The sequence below is a fragment of the Suncus etruscus genome, chromosome 13, assembly GCF_024139225.1.
Source record: "Suncus etruscus isolate mSunEtr1 chromosome 13, mSunEtr1.pri.cur, whole genome shotgun sequence".
Lineage (NCBI taxonomy): Eukaryota > Metazoa > Chordata > Mammalia > Eulipotyphla > Soricidae > Suncus > Suncus etruscus.
Window position 1 is genome coordinate 91326445 of NC_064860.1, and position 21532 is coordinate 91347976.

The following is a 21532-nucleotide window of genomic DNA, read 5'->3' on the forward strand; positions in this document are numbered from 1 at the left end:
CATTTGCCTGAGATCTACATTATTAAATACTACCTGGAAGCCAACTAATACTTCAAACTATCTATCCCTGCTCAGAAATAAAAAAAATAAATGATGCCAATATAAATATTTGTGTTTCATAAGAAACAGAGAATTCAACGTAAGTACTAATAAGTAAAATCTTGACGAACAAGCTAGTTGTCCATCCTCACACTTTTTCATGAATAGTAAAGAGAAGGAAAATCAGGACCTTTCTGTTGTAGTGAGTAAACCAAAGGGTGATTAATGAGCATCTAAACTGTAAAGAACTAGAAAGCTTTGTCGTTTGTCCAAAGTATTTGGTCATTCTTGGGTTTATTTTTGTTTATTTGTTTGTTTGTTTGGGGGCACACCCAATGACACTCAGGGGTTACTCCTGGCTATGTGCTTGGGGGACCATATGAGACACCTGGATTGAACCCAGATCTGTCCTGGGTCAGCTGTGTGCAAGACAAACGCTCTACCATTGTGCTATTGTTTCAGCCCTGTATTTGCTCATTCTTATAGGAAAAGGAACTGAATGTATTTTGAATAAAGTTGAGCAATGGAGTACCAAGACACCAAGCACGCTATGTAGTAAAACCCTTGAGAAATAGGCCACAGGATGAGAGTTTGAATAAGAGAGTTGGAGCAGATTTTGCCTCCAAGGCACCTGAAAAGCAAGAGACAGAACAAGAACTACTTGTTATAATATGTAAATATATAACCAAAAGCCTCTTTATTTTTTTCAATAATGCTACAACATATGAGTGTAGTGTTGACACTCTATATATTTTTTACTTTTAAAAGTTACATTCACATAAAATTGTGCTTATTGTTTGCCTCGTCTGCCCGGATAAACTTTCAATTTGCTATGCTAAGCAATTTACTTCTTTGACAAGTTAAAATAATTCACCTATAAATATTTAAATTTTACACATAGGAAAGGAAATTTTTATGACAAAACAAAAGTAAAAATAGGCTTTAAAGTGCTGAAGATATTTCAGAACTAGGTGCTTCCTTTAAACACATAATTTCTAGAAATTAATAAATAAATAATATATTAAATAGAATTTCATTTTAAAAGCACAAGATGTTTTTAAAAACAGTGACATCACTCAACCATATCAATTAGTTATTTCTTTTTAAAAAAGAGTTATTCATTCCTCCCTTCCCACCTAAAGAAGGGCTTTGCTGGGTAGAGAATTTTGTGAGATGGGAAGAAAGTAGAAAAACAAGGAGCGATTTCTGACTGTAGAGCCAGGAGTAAGTCCTGAGCACCACTGGATATGCCCCCCTCCAAAAAAAAAAAAGAAAAAGAAAAAGAAAAAAATGTTATAGATGCAAAATTATGGGAACCAAAATGATAGATTATTTTTCCCTCAATATGCTCACATTATAGTAGACATATAAAGAGGGATATTATCATACCTAGAGAATAAAATTGATATACTTTTCTATAAAATTAGGCAGTACGTGAAAAATTAAAATGAAACTATAAAATTATATTTAATATTGACTATTTTTAGTATAATAAGGTAATGGTCATAAGTTATTTATTCTTAATATTATCAAACTTTCCAATTTTTAAAACAGCAAACTTTATTGATAGGTCATATCAATAATGTGGATAATGGGCCAGAGTGGTGGTGCAGGCAGTAGGGCATTTGCCTTGCATGCAAATGCACGCAACCTAGAATGAACTGCTGTTCGATCCCCAGAGTTCCATATGGACCCCAAGCCAGGAGCAATTTCTGAGTGCATAGCCAGGAGTAACCCCTGAGTGTCACCGGGGATAGCCCAAAAAACAAAAACAAAAAATATGGATAAGAACTAATGAGTTTCCTTTGGCAGATTAATGCTAATTAAGCTGTCTTTGTTTGGTATCTCAGCTTTCTATGCATGTCATCTTTCAAGACATTGAAATCAAACGGATATTTACATTAAATAAAAAATACATTCTCTTTCTCTTGATAATCTCATTTTCTAACTCTACATATCATAAGTTTATAAGTATAGCACCCAAACTAATTTTTAATGTCAGGAAAAAACTCATTTGCTAAAGTCTCATGACATAAATTTGGAATTCATTCAGAAAGTAATTTCTGTATAACATTTTTCACTCGATATGAAATAAATCTTGACAAAGTATGAATTTTATAAGTATATCTCTAAACTAATGTTCCTAAAGAGTCAGACTTTATAATCATCGCCAAATTTGTCTGAGTTTCTTTGCTAAAAATTAAAAATTCTAAGAAAAACTTCTCTAAAGTTTTTGAGATAGTATATCTTTATAGAGACGATCTACTGATGAAAATGATTTTGGAAAGATAAAAGTGATTGGTTCCTATAAACTGAATTTTGGCTTCTTAAATATAATTCTTCTACTTTTTAATTTATCAACTCTATAAGATAAAAGGGTAAGTGTTGGCATGATAAATATGGATTTGAATACTTACCTGGTAAGGGAGATACCATAATTACGAAGGCGGTTTTCCCAGGTTGAGGCTTATCCATTGCACTCCAGATGTGCTGACCCATGCAATTTCCCCAAATGTGAGAAATTCAACGGCATCATTTGTGGTAGTGAGGGTCTGCATTTGCTCTCTCACCTGAGAAAAATAAAAAATATAGATTTGGAAATATATGAGGAAATGTAATTATCTAGACAAGTGGAATGGAGAATGCGGGGATGGGAGCTCATGCATTAGCCTGGAAATTTTAATTTCTACCAGAAGGAGGAAAAACAGATCATTATCATGTTTCTGCCATGTGTCAGTGCCCATCATCATATTATTTAATGCTTGCTATAACAGAATAGTTTTTGTATAAGAGAATAGTTTCTTCATTTTACAAATGAAATAGTTTGATTTAAATAAAACATGTGGGATTCCATAGTGGTTAATGTATTTGATGGTAGGACCTGTTTCTATTTCCTGTGGACATGAGCATGATCTAATAAAAACAGGTTATATTTTTTAATTTATTGAGGCCATTGTGAATTACTATTCTTTCACAGTTGTATTTCAGGCATATAGCAACAGTGAATTAGGGCCATTCCCACCACCAGTGTTGACCTCCCTCCACCATAGTTCCCAGCATGCATCTCATACCTCCACCCTTAGGCCTCTGGACTACCAGTGTAGCAAGTCCATTTTGTGTTTAGCTTGTGATAGTTTGGATTTTGGGGTCTCTTGACTCTACTGCCCTTGACTTTGGTTTGGGCATTTAGATTTGATCCATTTTTTTTTACACAATGTCCTTGAGATCATTGGTCCCTGAGTCAAATCACTTTTTTTTCAATTTATATAAGGATATAGAAATATGAGGCTGAACAAAATGATTCAAGTTCAAGGTTCTATGAAAAAGGTGAAATCCCCTATCTAAAAGATATTAAAAAAAGATTTGTTTGTATGTTGGTACTTGTATATTAAAATTCTAAAAAGCAAACAAACAATATTTGTTAGTATGTTGGTATTAGTACATTCATATTTCAGAATGGGAATTATTCTACTATGACTCATGTTATTCTATTAGTTTATGCAGTGATCTTATGTTCTAGCAAGGGATTTTTCTCCACCAAGGTAGCCAATGTTAGACCATTGAAAAAGCTTTGTACACCAAAAGCAATAATGTTAACTATATTTAAATAAGTTTCTTCAACTATAATACAATATAAATTAAAGTGAAACAAAATATAAATAACCTTTTCCAAAACTATTTGAATATCTCATTTAAATATAATATGCTTTTTCATTGTTGAGAAAAATAGCTCAACTGGATGAGGCCTCAGAGTTGAATCTTGGCACAAGTATCCCCAGACATTGTTGGGGTGAACTTAGTGTGCCTCAGCACATTAAGTAGGGCTCAATTTTGATTCATTTCATTAAACCAATTGACTAAGTTTTATTAGGAATAACTCCCAGACTCACTGAGCAGTGCTTGGGAGGCACCTTCAAATAAAATAAGGTGTATTTTATGGTATGAGAACAATATTTGCTATTAAATTATTTCACACATGTTCAGTCATTGAGTGCCTTGAAAGAAAAAACTAAATGTAACAGACATTGATACCTAAGTAAGAATAGAGTTCAGTTGAGGATGTTAGACTTCTATCTAGAAAAAAACAGAAAATGTTTCAATTTCTATAGCTTTAAGGTATATGGATAGATCCTTCCAAATGATGTCATGCTGACTTACAAGAATCCAGTAATTGTTGGGAAAGGCAGGTGTGCACTGAAGAGGTCGTTGTGACAGAACATAAGAGTTACTAAAAATATTTATGAGGGAAGTGATAATAGTGGCTGTAGTTTACTCAAATATTCCAAGTAAACAGATTTAATGATATAAGGCATTGAAGATGTTACCAATTTGCTGACAGAGAAGACAAGTTTGAAAAACTATATTTTGACAGGGTAAATAGTTTGAAAAGGATTTTAAGACAGTAGGATTATTTGTATATGGTGTCAGATTAATTTAAAAACCCATTACATGGACTTTGAGAGAGATAGATCTGGGTTTAATCCCCATCATCTCATATGATTGGTTCCCAGATCCTGAGCATAGACCCAGTAGTAAGCCTTAAACATTATCAGATGTGGTCCCAAAAATTTTTAAAATAAGAGCTCAGTAAGTAGTTCATAATTAACAGTATATACTCCCTTTGGGTCAAGTAATGAATTTCAAATCAGTATCTGAAGTTTCTAATTTTATTTTCTCATCTCCTACAGCCCCCTTTTATCTTTTTTGTGCTTTCTAACCTAGTATCTTCAACCTTACTCTCTCTGTTCATTTTTTCCATCACATTTAAATATACTCAATGTCTAAACAAAATCTTCTCAAATCCAGTTTCCCCAATATTTGTCAAATATAGATCATAGATAATTTCTTTAAAATAGTTTCATGTCATATACATAGCAAACACTAAACATGCATTTTCACAATAATATAAAATCTGTTCTTCAAGTTTGAATAATCTTTTATAATATTTAACACATGGTATCATGATTGTTCCTATATATATTAGAACTATCAGTATTATTTCAGCTAGAGAAGACACCAGAATGTGTTTTTGTCATACAATTCAATTAGACACACACAGAGAAAGAGAATGAGAGATATGAACTAGATTTCTTTTATCTAAGTATTTCATAGCTTCATGAATCAGATTGTCCATAAATGACTTTCCTTTACCCCCACCAAATCTGTTTTTTTATCCTCAAGTTTTCCCTATAGTAATAAAAGGAACTTCCATGCACTCTATTTTCCAAGCCAGTAACCTAAGAGTTATCTTTTATTCCTCCCTGAACTTTTCCTACAAGAGGGAATTACTGCAAATTAGAAGGGTGTGTGTGTGTGTGTTTTGGGCCACACACAGTGGTGTTCAGTGCCTACTCCTGACTCTGTGCTTAGAGAGTTACTCTTTGAAGTAGTTCCAGAGATCATATATGCTTCGAAGTATCAAACCTGGGTCAGCCACATGCAAGTCAAATGCCTTACACCCTGTACTATCTCTCTTGCCTATGTTGCCAATTTTGTTTCAAAATAATAATTCTTTCATCCCTTAATTCTCCTTCCCTCACCAGCTTATTCTACACACACACAATCACATACACATGCACATATTATGTATATCTATGTATATATATATATATTTTTTAATTTCTAAACTTATCACACTCTCATTGTCAGATTTTCATGTATACAGTTTTGCTCTCTGGAACAGCCTTTGACCTACTCTGTTTCCTTCTAACATACATAGCCAGACATTTCAGTGATTGTGTATTTAATTATTGAATTACAGGGAGATTCCAGAAGTTTCAAGAAAGGTAGACAGTAATCCAATATATTAGGAGGACTCTCAAGCTACCTAAAAGGAATTCAATACTCTAAATTCAGTATAACCACACCAAACAATCAATCCTACTGTAAATACAAGAAACCTCATGAGAACCTCAAAAGTGTCTTGTTAAATGTTCTAATAGTTGATTTACTACCACAATAGTCCATTGACCTTTTTAAAATTTTTGACTCATTTATTATTTCTATTCCCTGAACATTGTGTTTTTGTTAGCCCTAGGTAGATACTGAAGGCTTAGAATTGCTTGCATTGTAACTTCAATGCAGAACTTTACTAGTAAAACTGGGACCATTTCCTGTCGCTATTAAATGTCTATCTCCTGATTCCTAAAGATTTAATATCACTTCGCTTCCCACCCTGCAACTCTTTACTCACCATTTGCCTAGAGGCAGTCTTGTATTCATATTTCATTCTGTAAATCTTTGCTTAATTATGTTGCAATTAATATGGTATTGTTTTATGAACAAGACCAGGATGAGTAACTTGCCAGGAAGATTATGTTACTCAGACTCTTCAAATGTATATAAAACAGAGTTTTAAAAAAATGCTTGTGCTCAAAAATATAATTAAAGAATGGCCCACAAAGAACGATGAGCTCATCAAGCTTAGCCTTTTCATTTTACAATGAGGAAACTACCTGGGGGAGGTGGAACAATTTACTGAAGTCACACAACTTGTTGGGTATATTTAAGTTCTATGAATGCCACCAAAGAATTTATGAATGACAGAAACATTGCCATCTAGATGAGAAGGGAGATTATAGATCTGAGGGCAGAAGAAGTGTGGGAACAATCACAAGTTACTTACTCAGGATAGTCTTTTAAAGAGGTAATGTAAATTGCCAGGAACCTCATCACCACAGAGGTGAATTACCTCATAATGTAGTCAGGCCTCCACAGTCATCTGAGGAAAAATTGTGGCTTCCACAAAGAAATGCTACCAACCATAAAACAATTAGTCGGTGCTGTTTATTTAAATGTTATTTTGTTTTTCTTTTCTTTGTCCAATTTTTTAAAAATCTAGTCACTTACTTCCTTTCCAATTTCCATTTCCATTTAGTTGACACTTCCGGTTTAGGATTTATTTTCTTCTTAGTGACTTATATCTTATTACTTACAGCTACCATGCCCTAATATTCCAAATAAATATTTTACTTTGCTTTATTGTTCCACAGAACATTTAAATAGCAACTCACACCCAAATGAAAGCTGCATTTCTGGAGCCAGCAATCTTCCCTCACAAATTTACAAAGTAAAAAAATTTTATTCTCCTTCCTGCTTCCCTTTCTCTTGCATACTCAGTTATTCCAATTTCAAGTCACTCTTTAATTATCCTGGACTGTTTTCTACTCTGTTAGCAAGATTATCTTTCAGAGATAACTTTTTATACTATGTCTCTTTGGTACACATAACCACTCAACTTTTTTAACTCGACTCATAATAATTGACTCTTACATGATCCCACCACTTACATCTTTGTCCTGTTTTACAGATTCTTCAAAGGGACACAATTTTTTTTCTAAATACACATACAGTAATAGTGTTACTAAAAATATCACTATAGCATAGATTTCCTAGTATTTCCAAGAAAAGTCGAAACACCCTGACAGAAAAAAACTGTTTTATTACAGTTTGATTTAACAAGCTAATTTAGAGAAATCATCCTTAAGCAATTAAGAAGGAAATATTTATTTTCAATAATGTATTATAATTGTTAAGAAATCCCCTAAAAAACTCAGAATGTTTCCACTTAGAAACATCCTACAATTTAAAATTGTAGGAAATTTATATAAGCATTAAAGTCATGTCTATGAACAGTTTTACTGTCAACCAAATTGTATAATCCAAAAAAAATAGTTCTTCAACTGATTATAAATTTTCTGAACAAGTTAAAAAAGTTAAATACTTGAAAATGTCAATGAGATACCAAAACTGGACAATTTAGAATGAAAATGAAAACTAAAAATACTTAACTCAAAAATAAAGTTATCCATATTAGGGAGACTTTCTCCTGATCCTTCCCCTTTCCCTTTTAATATAAATGTTATAGTAAATCCCAGGCACAAATTTAGTAATGGCAAGAATGTTTAAGACTTCAAAAGAAATACAGTCCTTAGGGGCCTTAGTGATAGCATAGCAGATAGGGAGTTTGCCTTGAACACAGCAGATCAGGGTTTGCTACCTGGCATCTCATATGGTCCCACAAGCCCACCAGGAGTGATATCTGAGTGTACACCCAGGAGTAATTCATGAGCCCAGTCAAGTAAAGTCCAAAAATGAAATAAAAATTAAAATTAAAATATAGTCCTTTTTACCAGGATAAATGGTCCATTATAAGACAAATAATCTAGTAGAAAAACAATAAAGAAATGAATCCGCTAATTTTTTATATAAATCAGCTAATGTTTTGAGCATGATTCTAAGCTATACATACATGAAAATACCCATAGTAGAGTAGTGCAGAGAAAAAGTTTATGACTTGAATTGTAATATAAATCACTACTTGTGTCCTTAGTTAATCCCTCTATGGCACACTCCCAAAGCACTGTTAAAAAAAATAAAGGTTTGGAAACAAAATATTGGAACCATTATCTCCATAATGAAGAGCCAGCAAATAATTGATATCTTCCTATAAATAGTTTAACTGTCTGCTACAACAACAATAAAATTAACAATGTTATTCTTGCATTTTAACAGAATCCAGACTATGAAAACATAATGCTCAAAATGTTCTGTATACAATATGCAGGAATTTAATAAACAAAATTTCTAAAAATATGATGAGTACTATAGAGATAGTACAGAGAGCATGGCTGTTGTTTTGAAAGCAGCAGACATGGAATAGATCTCCAACTGCACGTATTGTCCCCTGAGTACCACCAGGAATAAGCAAGAGAACAGCTAGTTATGGCTCCAGAACCAAGATAAAATAGAGAAAATTTATGAATTATAAAGTAAAAAAATAAACAAAGGCCAATGTGAGCAATTCAAATCTTAAAATTATACAAGGTGACTACAAAATGATAATTGTATCATTAACTAAAAGTAAACACCTTTTAAATAAGTAAAAAGATATTTTCATCAGAGAATTAAAGTGTTCAAACTTTAAAACTTTAGAACTAAATTGTATAAACAAAAAAAGGGATTAGTCACAATAAATTATTTATTCCATGTGATATAGGGGGAGATATTGAAAAGAACACACTAGAGCATTTTCTACTTGCTAAAAATAGCAAAAGTTCTAACATGTTTGTTTAAGGAGTCCTATGAAAAAGGAGTAAATGAAATATTTTCTAAATGAGTATCTGAAGAATATTGGCCAATATATAAAACAATAATAAATACAAAATTACATATTTAGAAAATCCTAAACAAGATAAATTCAAGGCTCAGAAATATTATATAAAAATCATGAGTACTAAAGAAAATAAAAAGTATTCAAAAACATGTTATTACATAAATCTGATATATATTATTATGCACTGCCATTTTCTCACCAAAACACCTAAAAGAAAAATAGCTGAAGAAATACTTTACACTAAGAATAAAAATAACTTTTTATCCAAAGTGTATAGAAAAATTATACAGTATTTGATGTAAGTATAATACTGCCAGTAGAGTATTTGCCTAATAAGTGGCTGACCTGGGTTCAATCCCCAGAACCCCATATGGTCCTTGAGCCCTGCCAGATGTGATTGAGTAGAGACAAGAGTAAGCATGGCACAAAAAAAGGTCAAAATTATACAATATTATTTTATAGTTCTGAAGTTAAAATATAGTACTTGATAAAAAGTACACTGGTTGCATTTATTAACAAAAGGCCTATCCCAAGTGATATACTAACAGAATTTCTTCATATTTAAGGAAATAAAACCAATCACAAATCATACATTTCAGGAATCAGATCTTCCTGAAAATTTAATGGGAAGAAAAATGTCTGACAAAACCAATACCTGACAATCATGAAAGTAAATTAGAGGTCAATATTCATAAGCCCAACTTTCTTAAACAAAATATCAAATTAAATCTAACAAGATATTGAGTTCTTCATAACAAATAGTGTTTATACTATAGATGCAACATTTAAAATCTATCAGTGCAACTCACTATATCAACATTATAATTTATGTACAAGATTTATACAGATATTCAAAAAACTAACAAAACAAAGAAACTGAGAAAACAAGAAAGAGATGAGAAATGTATTCGATTTCATAGTCATTACAATGATTAACTTTGTCCATCAACCTGAATGAAATAAGCAGAGCCCAGGTTAGTGTTATTTCTATGTTATCTATAAAGATATTGTAAAAGTAGCATTTAAATGAATAAACTCAGCAATGTGGGTTGACTTTGTTGTGTGTGGGTATCATCTCCTCCATGGAGAAAATGGAGGAGATGATTGGAACAAACATTTAAAGAAAGACTGAATTCTCTCTTACTTACTCCCAGCCTTCTTAAGCTGAGAAATTAGTCTCCTTATACATTTGAATGATGATATGCTATCATTCTCCTACTTCTAAAGTACCAGATTAGGACTGCAATGGCACAAAATTAGCAATTAAATACATGTAACATATATGCAAGTTGAATTCTATATTGCAGGTGTCCTATTGATTCTCTTGCATAATTTCGACTAACACAGATATCATTCAAACCACATACATACATATATAACTATGAATAGTGTGATATTTAATAGTGAATCTTGAACTTCTTTCCAGTAGGATTAGACAGAAAGAAAGAGTGTCTATTATCCTTATTCCTATTTATTATCTCACTGAAAATCTTAGGCAGCTTAATAAAGCCATATAAAGAAACAAGATATGTACAGATTGAAAAGAAGTAAAGTTCTATATTCAGACATAAATTGATACATAAAATAATCAAGAAATTACACATATGAAAATATAATTATCTTAAGAAGTGGTTTAACAAGTCCATAGAATGAACAGCTGGGTTCAATTTCTTAGACATTACCAAACATAGAAGGAAAAATATCCAAAATTAAATAATTGAGAGAGATTATTCTGTTCATGAATCAAAGAATCTAAAATCATAATGATGTAAATTCTCTAATGGTCATCAATGAACTCATTCAAAGTCAGTCAATGTCCCAGCAAGAATTTTTACATATTGGTATAATTGTAAATATAACTAATAGAGCAAACAAACCGAATAGAGAAGTTATTTTGCAAAAGAAAGAATATGGTTGTTATATATAATTTTGGTTTTAGTCTAATTATAAAAACCACAGTAATAAGGACAGTGGAGTTCAGAAAAAAAGAAATCATAAGTCAATGTCATGTAAATAGTACCATAAGGTGTGATCAACTGATTTTTAAAGACACACTGAAATAATTCAATGAATAAATGAAAGTTTTATAAATATTGCGGCAATAACTAAGCACACATAAGAATGAGCCTTAAAAGTTACTTACACTTTAAGCATATACTTTATCTATATCTCACAATGACATGTATATTTAAATATAAGAGAAAAATGACAAATCTAACCAAGGAAAACTCAAAACAAAGAAATTGTTTCTGTGGGTTAGACAGAAATTTTAGAAACAGCAAAAAGCACAATACACACACATATAAATCATAAAAATTGATCTTACCAAATATATACATTTAACAAGCTAAGCAAATAAAAAGTAAACCACAGGGCCAGAGAGGTAATATAACAGGTAAGATGCAACCTTGAAAGCGGCTGACCTGAGTTCAGTTCCTTGTATCTTATATTGTCCCCTGAGCATCAATAAAGGTGAGTACTGTGGGCGTATAGTTTTATTTTATTCTTTGCAATGTTAGGGACCAAACCCAGAACCTTCTGTATGCATCTGCCACATCCCCAGCCAAAATATTACATATATTTTTAGTCATTCTATCACCTGACATTTTTTATTTCATCCAACCAATTACAGATAAGTCAAACTGCTTGACTTTTATCCTGCTGTTCACTTATACAAAGCTCATTTTTACCTGATCACTTTTCCTCTGAGATTGTCTTCAAATCCGTTGATCATTTTTGCAATGTCCAATCAATCTCTTGTTAATTCGTGTAATGTACTAAGTAGAATCCCCTAGTGAAAAGATGATTCTTATAACAAGCTAAATAGAACCCCCAAGTGAAATGATTACCAAGTGCCTCAAAGTCTGACTATATTTGGAGAAAGGCCTTTAAAGAGTGGTAACGTGGTTTAAAGCTAAGTGCGGCACTAAAATGAAACCTAATCCACTATTACTAGTCCTCCTATTATGAAAAGAGTTTGGGAACCAGGGAGCTAGTAGAGAGATTAAGGCACTTTTCTTGTATGCAGTTAACCCTGATCCAATCCCAGCATCCCAAAGGATTATCCAAATCCTACCTTGAGTGATTCCTGAGCATAGAGCCAGGAGTAAAGCCTGAGCAATACTGAGTTTTGCCCCCAAATTAATATAAACTAAAAATAGTGGAGATAGTAGGGCACAAAGAGAATACAATGACAATAGCCAGAAGGAAGAATCAAAATTAAACCTATGCTGCAAACATTTTACCTTGGGCTTCCAGTCCTCAGAATCATGAAAAAGTAAATATATCTTGGCGAACCCAAAATATATCTTGTTTAATCCAGTAAATATATCTTGTTAAATATATCTTGTTGTGGAACTTTGTTATGACATCCTAGCAACTTCACACACTAGCTAACCTATTTTTATTTCAAACATTATACATTTTATCTATTAAAATTTTTCTGAGTCTTTTTTTTGTGTGTGTCAACACCTTTCCTCATCATGTTAGTGTTTTATTCTGTATTCTGAATGTGTGAGCACATATATATATATATTAATATCATAGTTCATCTGTATAATATCTGGGTATCTGTGGGACTGGAATGATAACACAGCAGGTAAGGTATTTATTTTTTGTCTTTTTCTTTTCTATACATAGTTCAGCCGTGTTCAATCCCCAGCATCCCATATGGTTCCCTGAGCCTACCAAGAGTAATTTCTGAGAGCAGAATTAGGAGTGACCTCTGAGCACTGCAGGGTATGCTGTCCCAAGATAGGTGATTTATTTATAAAGATTTTCAGGGTAGCTCATAACAGTTTATAATCTAAGAAATTATAGGACTCTAATTTTGGCAAAACTAATGAAGTAACAACCCTCAAGGATCTGTTAACCAAATATAAAGAGTTCTTTCAACTCTACTGTTGGAATTACAAACTCCTCTTATTTTCATTTTCACTCTTAAGCTTTAGATGGTCTGGTAGTTTTCTCTATTTTGGAAGTCTTTTTTCTTATGCACAGATGACTCATACAAAAATTTATTGTACTCAGACAAAAATGTAAAAAAAAACTCCACTATCTAAAGCATTTCTTCTTTGGTGGCATGAGTTTTCAGGCCAAACCTGGTCATTAACTCAGGTTGACTCTTGGTTCTGCTCTCAAAGATAATTCCTAAAGCAACTTCAGGAGGTAGCAGGTGTCTTACCTTATTGACTATGTACAAGTTTACCTCTGCCCCACTGCCCTATAGCTCTTACCCTGAGTTATTCCTTTTGTTCAGGTATCCTACTAGTCAGTTTTGTTTTTTTGAATATGGAACGCTTCTCCAATTTGCGTGCCATCCTTGTGCAGGGGCCATGCTAATCTTCTCTGTATCACTTTTAACCACCATGAGCTTCTCAAACTGAAGTCTCTACTTCATGATATTGTAGTTGGAAATTGCCATGATAGAAAAAACTGACAATTAACGGGTTTCATCTACTTCATGAATTTCCTTCTTTCAGGTAACAACATCAATATTGTAGACCATGATCCAATATCTGTAAACCATTATTTTACATACTTTGCCCAATATTCTAATTGTTTAAGAATGGAGAAAACATCTGTTATCTCTTATTCCAGAAATAGAAGTCCTCATTTTTAATAGTTTGTATGTCATCATATTTAAACATAATACTAATATTGTATATAAAACATCCATTAAGTAAATTTAACATATTGGTTAATGAGACCCACAGTAAATAATATTTAGGTTATAGTCAAGATAGTGCCATTCAAAAGTGTTTTAATAAACATTCTTGAATTTATTAATACGAGTCAACTTCCTAAACAAATTGTCTGGATCAAAGAGTGTAATATTATAAAATGCCCAAGATACCTCAAAAATTTTGCATATTAGAATTATTCTCAGTATCTTAAGAGATTATTTTTATATGAAAATTTAGGTTTTACCACTTAGAGAAAAGGAACCATTTGTTTTAATATTTATTCAATTATTATTTTTTATTCAATATGACTATGATTCCTTAGATCACCTACATTTTTCCCAATGGTTGATCATCATTTTCTGCCAAAGAAATATTTATTTCTTCTATGATCTTATTTTAATCTATATGAGCCAATTATGAATATCTAATCAACAAAATATTGCACTTTGTTTTACATTTTATTTGAGGATTTATAATTTATATAATAATTTATATTTATTTTATAATTTATAAGTTATTTAATATTTTAATATATTTAATAATTTATTTATAATTTAAAAATAACATAACATATAATGATACATATATTTTGATGAATTTTCACATACATGCATGTTGTAAAACTATTACCATATATAAAAATGAAGATTAATATAATTGAAATTTTCCTAATTTCTCTATTATACACCCTCTTTACCAGATTTATATCCAAGAATTATTATCATTTAACATATTGGTTAATGAGACCCACATTAAATAATATTTAGGTTATAGTCAAGATAGTGCCATTCACTATGTTAAAAATAATAGTTTCTATTATTACTTATTAGATTTTATTTTTATACTTTTGTTTACATTAAATCATACTATGTATTTTGCTTTACCTATAATTTTACATTTATAAATTATTTTTATTTTTCTCTATGTTGCTGCCAGAGCTAATAGCTGTCCTTTGCCATTTTCTGAATAGTAGTTTATTGTATGATTATATGTTGTACATAATCTGTTTATCCATTCTTTTTTATTGGACATTTGAGATATTTTCAGGCGTGGGCTATTATGAATAATGCTGCTACCGTGTAAGAGTACTTTTGGAAATATGTTCTTTCCCATGAGTAAGTATATAGGATGGGCTGGGCTGTGAAGAGATGTATATTTAACTTTTAAAAATATTTGAATGGAATTTACATAACATAATTCATCCAATTAAATCAATATTCAGTATTCAGAGTTTATTCAAGATTTTCAAAGTTTATCACTCTAAACAAACAAGCCAAAGTTTAGTAATTATTTTCCTTCCTAACTCCTTTTGTTACCACCAATAGCTCTAGATAACAACTAAGCTGTTTTTGCATTTATATATATAAATGCATATATATTTTATATATATATTGCATATATATACCTGAATGAGGCATTTTATAAAGAGAAACTTAACAAAAAATATGCTTTTATTGTTACTGATTTTCTTCACTTAGCATAAGTAATATTTTCAAGGTTCTTCCATACTAAAGTATGTATTAGCACATCTTTTTTTATTACACATTCTATTTTGCCTATTTATCATTTACGTACTTTGGAGCTACTGTGATAGTGTTGTTATGAATAGTCATAATGATTGTGAAGCTACTTTAATTATCTTGGCAATATACATAAAAATATAATGACTGAACCATGGAGTAGTTATAGAATTAACTTTTAAAGAAACATCCAAGTTGTTTTCAAAACATTGTAAATCTGACATTGTCAGCTGTTATACCAAGACCAATGAGTTAAAGATATTAGATATACAAGTTTAGTTTTATCTGTTTACAAGTTAACTGACCTACCCCCTCCACACACATACTCTCTCTCTCTCTCTCTCTCATCTATTAATTTTTTGTTTGTTTTATTTTGTTTAGAACCACCCCCAACATGCTCAGTATTTACTCCTAACTACCTAGGAATCAGTCTGGGTGCAACAAGTGTCATACATGATCCACTGTGTCCAGACTATAAACTGATTGACTTTTAATAAATTACTCATCTTTTCTTGAAGCAGAAGCCTCATGCCCTAAATGCAGAGCATTGGAGAGGCAAGGGTCTGAAAGCAAACGCTGACACTGGAAATAATAGACACATACAGGTTAAGGGGAGAAAACAGGTTCAAGAACTTCCACACGCAAGCCTTCCACTCTTAATATGCAGATAACTCAGCAGTGGAAAATCAAAACTGCCAGTGGTTTTTCCCTGAGACCCCGGGTCTTTATTAGCAAGTGCCAGACCACACCCTGGGGTGGAGAACAGATGGTCGGAGGTACCAATCCAAAGGATGCTTTAATTCAAAGGACGCTTCTACCCAAAGGTGCTTCCAACAAGCACCTATCCTGAATTGCATGGAACCCGATTAATCCAACACTTTCTCACCTTGATTTTTATCATGTGTAAAGTGTAAATTCAAAGTTTTAAAGAAAATCTCAGAGAAAGGAGTAATCTCTATAATGTTCATTCAAATATATTTATTAAATCCAAACTGGCCTCCCCAAATTGGTAGTTTTTGTTTTAGTAATCTTGTCTACAAAATTCAGTCCTGAAATAAGAGTAGAGATCAACAGAGTACAATGATGAGAGAAAAATAAAGGAATGTGAAGGCACATATCTGATTATTTGTGTTTCTATAATCTAAGTTTGAAGAGTCTTACTAAGAGAGGAAAGTAGATCAAAGGAGGTTTGAGACTGAATAGAACTGACCATATTTGAGTTCAAATGTAAGTGTTAAAAAAGACTGAACAGGGGCCCGGAGAGATAGCACGGCGGCGTTTGCCTTGCAAGCAGCCGATCCAGGACCAAAGGTGGTTGGTTCGAATCCCGGTGTCCCATATGGTCCCCCGTGCCTGCCAGGAGCTATTTCTGAGCAGATAGCCAGGAGTAACCCCTGAGCAACGCCGGGTGTGGCCCAAAAACAAAAACAAAAACAAAAAGACTGAACAGACTTTTTAACCCAAAATTGAGCTAAACCATGAAATCCCTTTCAGGACTACAGTTACCACTTACATCCCCAATCATAGATAAAGTTCCATATTTTTAATAAAAGAATCTGTGTTGCTATAGTAAAAAAAAGAAAAGGAAAACTTTATGTGCCTTATAATGTCAATAAGAAAAGACTTTTTAACTAAATAGAATGGACTGATATTTACAATGAGGTAAGAGATCCTAGAAAAGAAAGAAAATGCACCCTTGACCTCAAGCCAACGAAGTACCTCAGAGGAGGACTAAAACATTTTAAGTTTTCCAAAAGCTTTCATTATCACCAGATTGGCTACAGAAGAGAGAATCTGGGTCTGTGAGATGGAAAATACAAACAGCATCCTCTAGAAACATTTATGGCCTGTTCATTTCAGATTTCTCCTTTGCACTGAAACATTTGGTTGAAATTAATTTGACCTCCCATCTGTGAAATTATTGTTTTCCATGGGCTTGGTTGCATGACTATTAAGTGGTGTTTTAGCTTTATCATTTTCTTTATTATAGTTTAATATCAGTGTTTTATTATCTATGTGGAAAGTAGAACTGAGAACTATAACTATGTTCATTACATTTCTACTATGAGAAAGCATTTAATGAGCTTCACATAAAATGATACCTTGAAGAAATGTCACAATTAAAACTATATGGTTACTTTAAATATACAACATTTAACACCAAAGAACAAAATCAAGTACCATTTAAGTATTTTTTTTTTTTGGTTTTTGGGCCACACCCCTTTGATGCTCAGGGGTTACTCCTGGCTATGTGCTCAGAAATCGCCCCTGGCTTGGGGGGACCATATGGGACGCCGGGGGATCGAACCGCGGTCCTTCCTTGGCTAGCGCTTGCAAGGCAGACACCTTACCTCCAGCGCCACCTACCCGGCCCCCATTTAAGTATTTTTTGTTGAAGCTGAAATTATTAGACTATAGACTAAATTAATTTCCACCTTTCCTATGTCTTCATACTCATTTCCTGTTTATAGCTAACATTGCATTGTCAAAGAAACTCAAAATATACATAAAGTAGATGGCAGAGAACTATGAATATGAAAATATAGTCTGAGACAACGCTTGCTTAGTTTTTGCTAGTATTTTAAAGAAATTTGACTCTAAGTCTTTGAGTTTAATAATATTACACACACCTACTCTCATAACCTTGAATGAAAAGATGAAGTATTTTATAAACATGATATTATAAACATTATTTAAAAAATTAGATATTTTTCAAGAGGCATGGCAGATGCCTCTTTTTCTGGAGTTTGAGCTCTGGAACCACTTGGTTCTCCCAGAACTATCTAGGTGTGGTTCTAAAAGATAGTAAATAAACAAATATATATTATATGATATGTGTTATTTATTATATGTATAATGGTATAACTTTCCTTTCATTATCTAGCTAAAGGAAAACGATTTTTAAAAAAAGAACCCAAAATGTTATTTTATTTCTGGATCTCAGAAGGATTCAACTGAACATTTTAATTTTATTTTAACTTGCAAAACAAGTAGAACAATAAATTTGACTACTTCTAGTAATTAGAAATTGTCTGAACAAACCTTTGTAACAAGGCTGGCTCATTTATTAAAATGAGTGCCTCTATTTCTCCTAGTTTATGTTATTTCTCAATATATGAGCAAAGCATCTTATTGTTAGTGTGGGACCCTTATGGACAAAAGGGTATTAATAATCTATAACAGAAATTACGTAGTTTATAGACTCCTGAATAAAAGCCAATCCTCTTTTAGTTATTTTTTTCCTTTTATTTAAATGCCATGGTTACAAAGTTGTTTGAAAAACTGATACCATCCCAGGCACTACTGAGATGAGTACAAGGTGGATGCCATGACAGAACCTAACTGGGGGGGTGCTGGCATTCTAGCCATACTGCCCTGCTTCTGATGTTAATAGGCAAAATAACTTAGACTCTGAGGCACACCAGTAGCATGAATATATATATATATATACATATATATATATACATATATATAAGCATTAAGAAAAATTTTGAATTATTTACTCAGCAAACTTGAAAATATCAAAAGAAAAATGTGCTACTTATTAGCATGAAGCTTTCTTTAAATGGCATTCAGGAAAATTTTTTCTGCTTTTATTTACTCTTCAACTCCTAAGCATATCTTGTAACTCCTGTATAATTCTGAAATTGCTTCCTCTTCTTTTATAAGACAAATATTGATTTTATACATCATCCCAAACTTGAATATTTTGAATAGGAGAGAAGAGTATGTCACTTTTCTCTTTGGGGCTGTAAGTATTTAAAGAGATGCCTTCAGGTGCAATGACACTAATCATAAAATCGGGCACGAATTTGCAAAAATATGTTCAAATGTCTAAAAACTGCTCTGTTAACTTCCTAGACTCATTACTAAAAACTGAGGTACTGAGAATGGTGATGTGGGCTAACGCACTGAAGTTAAGTATTTGTCACATTGGGGCTGAACTACAACACAGTGGTTAGGGCATTTGCCTTGCTCACAGCCGACCCAGGTGCTATCCCCGGAATCCAATATGGTTCCTTGAGCCTGCCAGGAGTGATTTCTGAGCAATGAGCCAGACTAACCCCTAAGTGCCACCGGATATGGCCCCAAAACAAAATAACGAAAACAAACAAAAAAAAGTTTGTCACATTGAGAAAGAGCTAGTTTTTCTAAGTGCTTCACTTTCAGACTGCATGAGTTGCACCAACGAGACTCAGCCCCACTGAGAAAGCCCTGTACAATTGCTCCTTTGGATGCAGTCCCAGGCAATAAAGATGATTAGCTCACAGTTGGAACTGAGTTCCTCTGGAGTTACTTGACAGGAGGCACAGTTCTGAGAAATGTGCTCCACCTCTCCTCTGTATTGTGTGCTGTCCATAGAAGTTAGAGGAAGATGGGCTAAATATTTCTGAGGTATATGTAAAATTTGAAATTGTGCAAGGCATACTTGAAATTTTCATAATTAATATAATTAAAAACTGCTATTACGAGATGGAGTATAATAACAATATTAAAGTGGAAATGAACACAGAAGAGAAAAAGCAAAAGAGTAAATTAAATTACATTTTGTCTGCAAAGCAATTGTTTAGAATAATTTGATATCATTGATAACAGTAAAAAACATGGTCAACTTTTTATATAATCTTGGCTCAGTTCGAGTTTTTTATTTTATAAAGTTTTTAAAAATAAAACATATCAAGTGATTAGAATTGAGGTCATTACCTGTCTTTACACTTCTACAGCTTTTTAATAGCATATATTGAGGAGGAAAAAGAGGGGAATATAAATAGTCACCTTTGAGTCAGCCTCAGTTCTAATATGATTTACTTGTATTAACTTAGACTTTTCCCAACAGTATAAAACTGAATAAATCTGAATATTATCAGATATCAAATATCAATGATTTTGATTATATCAAAATCTTTTATAATATCAAATTATCAAATACCAATATCAAATCTGAATATTATCAAATCCAGTGTATAAGGATAAATGAAGAGGTCACACAACACAAAATGTGCAGGGGAATAAAATCTATCACCTTTAATACATGTGCTGTTTCAATAGAAAATGAGAGCAGTTTCCCCTATTTTTTATACATTTTTAATCATTACTTCATAAGGGTGTATCATTATATGGCCCAAATCAAAACTATTTAAATTTTTTTCTCAGGAGAGGGCACTGTTAACTATTCACTGTAGCAATGTCCTTTCTTCTAGGTCTTGTTTGATGCTTTCTCAGGTCATCTATCTCCCCAAGCTACCTAGTTTTATTCATAAAAATGTAAGGAATGGGAGATCATTGTAATGAAAGTGAATCTTATTTGACAAGCCATAGTACAATGTTCCACAAATATCCTTATCTGAGATGGACAAAGGATTTAGCTACCAGAGTCTCCAAAGAATTCAAATTATTGGAGTCAATACTAGTTTTCCAAAATACTTTGAGTCTCTGATTCCTCTTATTTATAGGATCACCAGCCTTGAAGTAGCTCAAGGGCATCATGAAGAATGCATCCCTTTGTGATGCAAACACTGAGCTCTTTGGAGATATAGACAAACCAGTACCAAGAAGAAACAGATATTGAGGCACTCTTCTCAGTGAAGCTATGTCAGAAGTAGCTCCAAGAAAAGCAGAAAGTCATAAGAATATAAATAAAAGATGATCAAAATGCAAACTCCTCCTCTTGACACTTAGCAACAACTCTAACCCAGGCAGAGCAGTTTGGAACAAGCCAAAAAAGATAAATTTTTGTTTGTTTTGGGGAGTCACATCCAATGAGCCCACTCTGGCTACCTCAGGCTCTGGGCTCAGAAATTGCTCCTGGAAGGACCATATGGGATCCCTGGGATGGAACCCGGGTCTGTCCCGTTTGGCAGCATGCAAGGCAAATAGCCTACCACTGTGCTATTTCTCTGCCCAATAGTTTTTAATTTCTAATCTTTTTTTCAATATAGAATGAAGTGGGATTGAATGAACAGTACAAGTTATTTGTTTCACATCTACTGTTCCATGTTCGAAAATTTCTGGGAAAACCCATCCCTTATGTGACTGAAATACTAGCAATGTATTTGTTCTTATTTATCTTAGACTATATATATATATATATATATATATATATATATATATATATTTTTGTTTGTTTGTTTGTTTTGTTTTTGGGCCACACCCGTTTGACGCTCAGGGGTTAC

General features: G+C 32.6%; 2 non-coding genes across 2 annotated transcripts; one reads left to right on the forward strand and one right to left on the reverse strand.

Moving 5' to 3' along the window:
- The first annotated feature begins 2448 nt into the window (after positions 1–2448).
- Positions 2449–2610, forward strand: LOC126026477 (U1 spliceosomal RNA). Its single transcript, XR_007501731.1, has one exon. It is a non-coding gene; the product is annotated as a U1 spliceosomal RNA (small nuclear RNA).
- Positions 2611–13438: 10828 nt separating this feature from the next.
- LOC126026863 (U6 spliceosomal RNA) lies at positions 13439–13541 on the reverse strand. Its single transcript, XR_007502072.1, has one exon. It is a non-coding gene; the product is annotated as a U6 spliceosomal RNA (small nuclear RNA).
- Between the last annotated feature and the right edge of the window lie 7991 nt (positions 13542–21532).